At 48.5% G+C, this 8,717-nt stretch overlaps 1 pseudogene; it reads left to right on the forward strand.

Moving 5' to 3' along the window:
• The first annotated feature begins 2,428 nt into the window (after positions 1-2,428).
• Positions 2,429-8,210, forward strand: LOC119300228 (annotated as a pseudogene).
• Positions 8,211-8,717: the final 507 nt, after the last annotated feature.

Below are 8,717 nucleotides of genomic sequence, written 5' to 3' on the forward strand. Positions count from 1 at the left end.
CTGCATCATCCCCAAGAGTAGCTGCCGCCACTAGGAGCTCCACCGCGTTGAGCTGCTCACCGCTGTCTACTCCAGTGTCTTCGGAGACCACTGTAGCATGGATTTCGTCTGTTCCTGAGCCACACTTCTGCAAGAATGGCTAGCAGTGGCGTGCACCAAATGCCTAGCAGTGGTGGGCAAGGCTCTCAGGGCCACCCGCCACTGACCTCCCGCCACCACTAACATGGCATTCCAGTGGTAAAGACCTAGAAGTGGCGGATATTACCTAGCACCCGCCACTAGTAATGACCATTGACGACACACACTACCAATGGCAGGCGTCAATATTCACCCACCACAGGTATAATTCTATAAAATAAAAAAACGAATGTGCCAGCCGGCCGCGCAGCAGCGGTTGTCCACCCCGCGCACGCTGGATCTACCGCGCATGCACGCCTACTATTTCGCCGCCACGAGCCGACTAGATCTGTCGCCACGAGCGATGCGCCCGCTAGATCCACCACCCCGCTAGATCCCCCGTCGTGCCCGCTGGATCTGTCATCGCACACGCTGGATCTGCCGCCCCGCGCAAACTCGTTGGATCCACTGGCCCGTGTAATTAACTCGCTGGATCTGCCACCCCGCCGCATTCGTCGTCTCGTCCATCGGATCTGCCACGCCCGCTACACTCGTCGCCGCCCTCGCTGGTAGGAAGAAACTCCGCGGGAGAGGTGGCGTCAAACTCTATTGCTTGTAGATGCTGAACGCTTGTAGACGTCCATGGGAAGAGACATGCCGGAGGTCAAGTAAATCAAAGGGATTGAGAGAGAGAGAGAGGATAAGGGAGAGATAAGAGAAGGGATTGACGGTGACGATCTGTGCGTTCATGTTGGGCGTGGATGGCTGGATGATAGCCACCTCATAAATTCCTGGGATATTGGATTGGCCAATCAGAACGCAAGCGGTACCAGTGGCGGGCCCTAGATTATGCTCGCCACACTGCAATGTTTTTTTCTATTTTTTGCTATTATTGTGTAACATAATATATTACTTACTCTGAGACTTCTCCACAATTGCCCCATAGTGCATAACAAAATCTAATCGTTAGTGATCCTTATTGGGTCTTGGCTCTGAGTCCTTGAGGTGGTGTATCAAGATCCAACGGCCAGTACGCACCCGCAACTCTCTCTCTGTCTCTCTCTCTCTCTCTCTCCCTCTCCCTCTCTTGCTGACCGACGGGGCCCACCTATAGGCTCCATCTTGGTCAACCTCCAACCGCAAGGCCCGCACCCACGACCTCGCACGCATGACCACACACGTATGTTCTCCACCTCCCGTGCATGCCCGATAAATAACCCTGATAGCCCTCTCCATTTTTGCCCCACTTAGTGCGCCACATCACCACCAGACTGTTGCCAAAACTACACACCATCTACACCTCTGTCATCTCCAACGCCGGCCAAATTCCGGCAAGCTCGTGCCCCCACATACTATGGCACTACCACCAATGCAAGTGTGCACCCGTGTGTACCTACTAGACAACCACCACGTGACTGGATCATCCTGGAACCTCGAGTTCGTCGACCGAACCCCACCACTGTCACGCCATTGTCCCCGGCGAGGTAAGCACGAGTTCGACCATGCCACCTTGTCGTTCGTGCACCACTGCGCCGGTTTAACCCTTTTGCACGACCAGGAGAGCACACAATGGAGTGACGCATCCGCACCCAAGGAAACCCAGCGCCGCACCCAACTTCGGCGAGCCCCAGCCATCGACTCTGTCGTCCCCAATGGTAGCCACCGCCACTAGGAGCTCCACTGCGTTGAGCTGGTCGCCGCCGTCTACTACAGTGTCTCTGGAGACCACTATAGCATATAGTTCGTCTGTTCCTGAGCCACACTACTTCAGGAATGGCTACTAGTGGCATGCGCCAAAAGCCCAGCAGTGGCGGGCTCTCAGGGCAACCCGCCACTGACCTCCCGTCACCGCTAGCAGGGCATTCTAGTTGTAAAGCCATAGAAGTGGCGGACATTACCTAGCGCCTGCCACTAGTAATGACCGCGGACAGCACTAACCGCACACACTACCAATGGCGGACGCCAATATTCACCGTCCACTGGTATAATTTTATAAAATAAAAAAACCGAATGCACCAGCCAGCGGCGCAGCAGCGGTGTTCCACCTCCACCGCCTCACGCACGCCTGCTGGTTGCGTCGCCATGAGCCGACTAGATCTGTCGTCGCGAGCGCTGTGCTCGCTAGATCCGCCACCCCGCCAGATCCCCCGCTATATCTTCACCTTGTCTAGGTCAGCCATATATGTCCTTGTTTGAAAATGTGTTACCGAATTGTTGCTTTGCAGTGTAACCACTAAACTCTTGATTATGTAATTTGGTTGCTATATTGATCTAAACTTCTAACTGACACATCTACTTGATTCTAAACTTTACAGGGGAATTATGTCGAACTCTCCACATTCTGCTGGTACTGCAGGTATATATGCTTACCTTGCTATTTTGGTTCCCAAATTTTAGATAAACTTATTCCTGGGGACGCTATAGTTTCCAAAACATTGCACTTCTCCACATTAGCAAATTACACGGCCATAATATTATTATTTTTATAAGTTGGATGTGCGGTGTAGTATATGAAACTATGGATTAGGACACCATTGTTATTTATTGGTACATTTGCCATCTCATGCATTTAACTAATCATTCAACAATATATTTTACAAGGCCATTGTGTGCAGTAAGAGAGCATAATCATATTGGGTCGATCAAAGAATGAGTAGTTAAACCGCCATTTTAATATTTTATGTATGGGATTCATCTGATGCATACATACTTGCACTGCATTTAGTTCATTCAGTGTGTCCAACATTTTTGTTAAAAAATGTGTCTAACATTTCAATCAAAAATGTGTCCAACATTTTTGTCGCTTTCAGGAACAAAGAGGCGCCCAGCAAAGCCTAAAAGCGATAATGAGAATATAATTGAGGAGAGAAATGTTACCACCAACATTGGTCATGATGCCATTGGGTGGAAGAGACCAAAGAGAGAAGTTGCCCGTTCAAATTTCAGTGGGAAGGCATTTGACTTATCGAAAGAAGATTCACTTGTCACAACCAAGGAAATCAGAACTAAGGAGGGAACAGAGGCTGTTAGGTTGACAAGAACAGGACCTGAAGATGGGCAATGCTGCAGAAAACTCATCGATTTCATCCTGCATGGTAAAGATGGTAATTTGCAACCGTTTGAAATGTCTCGGAGTGATGGTGTCTCCATGACAGCTCTTGTCATGCCATTTGATGCTCATATCGAAAAGGACAGGAAAAAGGGAATATGATGTGTCAGATTTTGGCGGATCAAGGGATGGGCAATTTCCGGCTATAAGGAAGGCCCTGCCGTAATTTGGCTCTAAACAGAACTAGCTGACTATATATGTGTGAAGCCCACAAGAAGCTACATGTCTCATTTTGATCTTTTTGGCCAGAAAGCTCATATTTGTGTTGAAGTTTACAGGAAGCTAGCTAGATCGGTCAGTGAAAACCCTTTGCTGAGCCTAGAAGAGCTGCTTGTCAGTGTAGTCTGTTCCATTAATTTGAGCAATGGCTTCAATGGAACAGTAAGAAAGGACTTTGTGATATCCATCGGAGAGTTCGTACATTTTCGATAATGGGAATATATTAATATCAAGCGGATATTAATTATACCCGGCCTCTGCAACAACATAATGTCAAGAACTAGTCGAGAGATCAAGGATGCACACAGTCAAAACAAAAAAGAAAAGGAAAACGCCGAACAGATCAGTGAACTAGGAGGAACTACCACGACCAGAGACCACACAAGGACTGCAAAAAAGGTTCTTCAAGAACGACGCCTCCAAGAAGGAAACCGTGCACCAACACAGTCGTCGCCTGATCACAGATCATGGGTTTTCACCCTGAATAAAGTCTAACTGAACTCAGAGCAATGCCTTCAACAAGGAGACGAATAGAGATCCGCCATTGCCAGGTACAACCAGTGAAGGTCGGACCAAGGGTTTTCACCCCGGAAGTCGAGACTTTGTGCCCAAAGAGCACCACCAATAAGAAGTCCACATGTGTTGTTGCGCCTGCTAGCCGGTACTCCTGCAAAACACCGATCATCTGATCTACAATATTCACCACAACCAAACTTGCCTCCGTCGTCACTTGAAATATCAAACTCCACATGAGCCATTGAGATCCACTCATGGTGTCGACAAATCGGAGTCTGCCCCTGTTGTTGGGGACGATCACTCTTGACACCCGACGGTCCATGTGTTGCAGCAGCTGATTGCTGGAAACTCCACGGACACCTCTGGCACCGACAAACTCACTTCGGTCGCAACTCTGTGTTGCATGGACCAGACGTACGTCCACGAATGGCTCATCACCTGGCGATTCATGTGCTGCGACGGCAGATTAACAACGACACCACGGACTCCACAGAACCCATGAACTCGGTCCCGTTGCAACATGGCGTCGCGTGGACCAGACCCGCGTCCACGAGCAGCTGCCGGTGCTTGATGAACTGACCGCCACCATGGGCGGTGCAAGGAGGTGCAGGTGACCGAGAACGAGGATGAAGAGGAGAAACTGGCAAGGTTGTTGCAAGAAGAGGAAGAGTGGAAAATGAAGAAGACGAGTGCCAAGAGTGGAAGCTCACAGAAAAATAAAAATGCCTACATCAAGATCAGTGAAGCTGAGATTGTCAATGACTACGTACTGCCAGCATACTATAGACCATGCGATATAGAAATGGATGAGTACATGTTTGACAGTGAAATGGCAGGCTGTGAGTAAGAATACTCAACAATTGGGCTCTATATAATTCAGATTCCAAATTCATGTCTTTGGAGCTCATCCCTATGAAACCAAGTGCTGAAAATGATACTGTTATCTTTGGGTCTGGTTGTATGAGAGACGATAATGGTACTTTCTGTTCAACAGCTGAGCCATCAGAGTTATCTTCTTCCTCGAGTAAATCTGACCAGGAAGATCAAGGGATTCCAGTTCCTTTAAGTCCAATCAAGGAATGGCTTGTAGATTTTGGTGGCTTGATGATCTGCATATCTATTCGAACCGACATAGCTTGGTAAGTACTCCTGCAGCTCTAATCCATTATGTATACTATATGAACACATGTTACAATTACTTGCCTTGCATTTCCGATCTTATCATGTTTTGAAATTTGCATTTTATTTATGCATGAAACCTTGCGATTCCTTGATATTAAACCTCCCTCTAAATTACATATGAATTTCAATTATGTCAAGTACAAGTTACTTCAGCCAACGAAGCAGTATGCGCCATGGTGTGACGCTGTCCTTAAAACAGCAAGATTGACCGTTAGTATCATCGCCATTTTGAAAGAACAAACTCGCGCTTCAAAACTTTCTTTCGCTGATGTTACCAAGAGAGTAGCAGAATTTGAGAGAGGGCGCCATGCATTCATTTCAACAGATGCAACACATGTTGAAAGAGATGTTGTGGTGCATGGACGGATAGTCCTTCAACAGTTTGCAAATTATCCAGATGAGTCCATTCGACAGTGCGCCTTCGTCACAAGCCTTGTCGAGAAGAGGGAAGAAAGAGGGCACGAAGCTAGAAATGAAGAAGAAATCTCAAGTGAGAGAATCTGAACCCAAGTGCAAAAACTGGCCCCAATATGAAAACGAAATCCTATGCGTGCGACAACCACAAAGTTGGTCAGCAGGATATGGGGTGATTACTGTGCAACCCATTTCCCAGAGGATTCAAAGGAGGGGGATGAGAATGATGAGCAAAATGTATCCGAGGAGGAACAGGAAGAAAATGAGGAAGATGATGTTAGGGAGACATTGAAGTTGACGGGGAACATGTTTCGAGGACCTCGCCATCAACAAGGTCTAGAAATACATCTTCAGATGCTTGTGAAGAAATAGAATGGGAAGGTCAAGCCTTTGGGAAAACACCATCTGAAGAAGCTCTGTACAGAAGTGTGAGAGTTGGAGATCTCAGTGTTGCTGTTGGTGGGGCACTCACATTGGAAAGTGATTCAGGAGAAGCCATCATGTGTTTTGTTGAGTATATCAGTATGAGACACATGATGGCACACATATGATCCATGGTAGAGTTATGCAAAATGGTTCACACACTGTCCTCGTCAATGCTGCAAATGAACGAGAGGTGTTGTTTACCAATGATTGATTAGATTCCAAAGTAGGTGACATGAGAGAATCATTGAGTGTCAATATCCAGCTGATTCCCTGGGGCCACAAGTGCAGAAAAGAGCAGTTGGAAGCTATTAGGATGGAAAGGGCCAGGGCAGAGGACAGGAAGAAGGGTTTGCCATTGGAGTACATTTGCAAAAGCCTGTACTGTCCTGAGAAAGGTGCCTTTTTCTCCCTCCCTTATGAGAAAATGGGCGCCGGAACCAGCGCTTGCAGTTCTTTTGAGGAGCGAGAAGCGGTCCGTGATGAGTTCAAAATACTGTCAAAGACCAGCTTTGTCCTCAAGAATGTCACATACAATGTTCATGACTTCCTGTATATCAGGCCTGAGTTTTTCTCTCCCGTCAAGAATGTCACTATAGGGCTGGAAGAAATGTGAGCCTGAAGCCCTATATGGTATGTCGTTTGCAGAGTGTCAATGCTGATGCTGGATCTCATAAAGCTAATCGGAAATCAACAAAAGTCAGTGCAAGAAGGCTATACAGGCCCAATGATATTTCATTGGATAAAGCTTACTCTTCAGATATCAGAGAGGTTTGGCACTCTGCCTTATGTTTACCACATTTTTTTATGTGCATCACTACCATCATATTGTGCCTGTGTTTCCACCTAACTTTATGTTTTTTACACTTGGACTTTAATCTAGTTTTCTTTGTTGTTTGATCCAGGTGTACTATTGTGAAAATATAGTTAGTGTGCCTGTTGCGATGATAGAGGAAAAATGTGAGGTTACAGCAAATTGTTGGAGCTGATCGCCATCTCCTCTTCTTCTTCCTCTAGCTTCCTCTCAAAGCTCACGGAAGAACAAGAATAGAGTTATTTGGTGACCGCTGTATCACACAGCCGACCATTTTCTCTTCTCCGTATTCTCTTTCTCAAAGAAAACATGGCGTACAACTCTTAAATAAAACACATACATACGCACGCTTCCAGGCTGTGTGCATCCTGGATGTCGTTTGTGACATTTTGTTAGTGCGGAGGCTGGGTATAATTGGTATCTCCGCGATATTAGTATACGCTCTTTAAAAAAACATACGCACGCACTCAGCCGGGGCAAACCCGCCTCGATTTTGTGGCACTAACCCATGCACCACTAACCAACTAACCCATGCGGCTAATCTTCTTCCTGGATTCTCTCCAGGGTCGTAAAGACCTGGCACGCAATACTAACAAACTCACCCGTCTACTCCTCAGGGCCTTGGCTTCAGCTTGCTGTTTCACACGGCGGCGTGCCGATTCACACGACACCGGGCATCTCACCATCTACATCGCTTCACACGATCTGGCATCTCGCCTTGCACACTTGCTGCTCCAAGACTCCTACCCACGACTCACCTAATGAACTACATGCACTGCAAAAGCAAAAACACATGCAGATATGAAATCAAGATTAAACCTAACAAGGATGACCTTCCAAATTCGAATCTTCTAGTAGTAGTTCAGCACGCCTTTTACTGTGAACATTTATATGATCCTGGCACTGGGGCTCTCGAGCAGGTCAGAATGATATTGCCAAATTTAATTTTGTGTTCATCTCATCTTGTTGACAAACTTCTTCATATAGTTGATTGAGTTTGCCTTGTCTATGAACCAGCTACTGACCAATGTTAAGCTCACCCTGGCAAGGAAGGCGCCTGCTTCAATAAAGAATAAAGGGAAGTGGATTTGTGACGATGAGCAAGCTGGTTCAGATAAACACAAGGATGAAACACCAGACAACTGTCTTGTTGGTGCAAAAATGGAACCTCCCGACGCCGGTGATCACCGGAGACACGTCGATTTAGCGAGACAAGGTGGACACAAGATTTGCCGGAGTACAAACACCTCCGTTTTCTGTTTACCTCCACACAACTCAGCACACGTTACAATGGCGACCAACACGAGCTTTATACAGGAGCCCAAGCTGGGCATGAACCCACGCCCCCTACTCCTACGCTGCCCCGCGATCCGCTCGTGCCCACGACGCACACCGTACGCGCCCCGTCCACAGTGAGCTTGACCCGATCGCCCCGCAGGTACTCGCGCACATCTCGCCAACGCAGGCCCAACGCACCCGTGCGTGCACGGACACCCCCATGCACCACGTTCACGCACACACACGCCACGGTCGATCCCTGGCTCGAACCAGCCGCGCCCAGCTCGTCCCGCTGTGCAACCCGACGCGCCCAGCACGTCTCGCTGCGCACCCGACTCGCCCACGCGCCCGGCTCGTCTGACGCCATGGCTTTATTCCAACACACCCCCTAAGCCATGGCCATGGCCTAGAGGAGTCCTTCATACTCGATCCCGGCGATGCCCAGCTCTGCCTGCTCCGCCGTCGGTTCCTTGCGCCGCTGCGGACACACACGTCGGAATTGTCCGCGCTCCCCGCAGTTGTGACAGCGGCCGCGCCGCTTCCCGTCGCCGCCGTTGCCCGACGCCACGCTCCGCCCGTCGTCGTCGTGGCGAGCTCCTCCCCGCTGCCGCTCCCGCGCCCGCCACTGCGCCATGGTCAGCAGCA

Source organism: Triticum dicoccoides, chromosome 5A, assembly GCF_002162155.2.
Source record: "Triticum dicoccoides isolate Atlit2015 ecotype Zavitan chromosome 5A, WEW_v2.0, whole genome shotgun sequence".
NCBI classification, from domain to species: Eukaryota; Viridiplantae; Streptophyta; class Magnoliopsida; order Poales; family Poaceae; genus Triticum; species Triticum dicoccoides.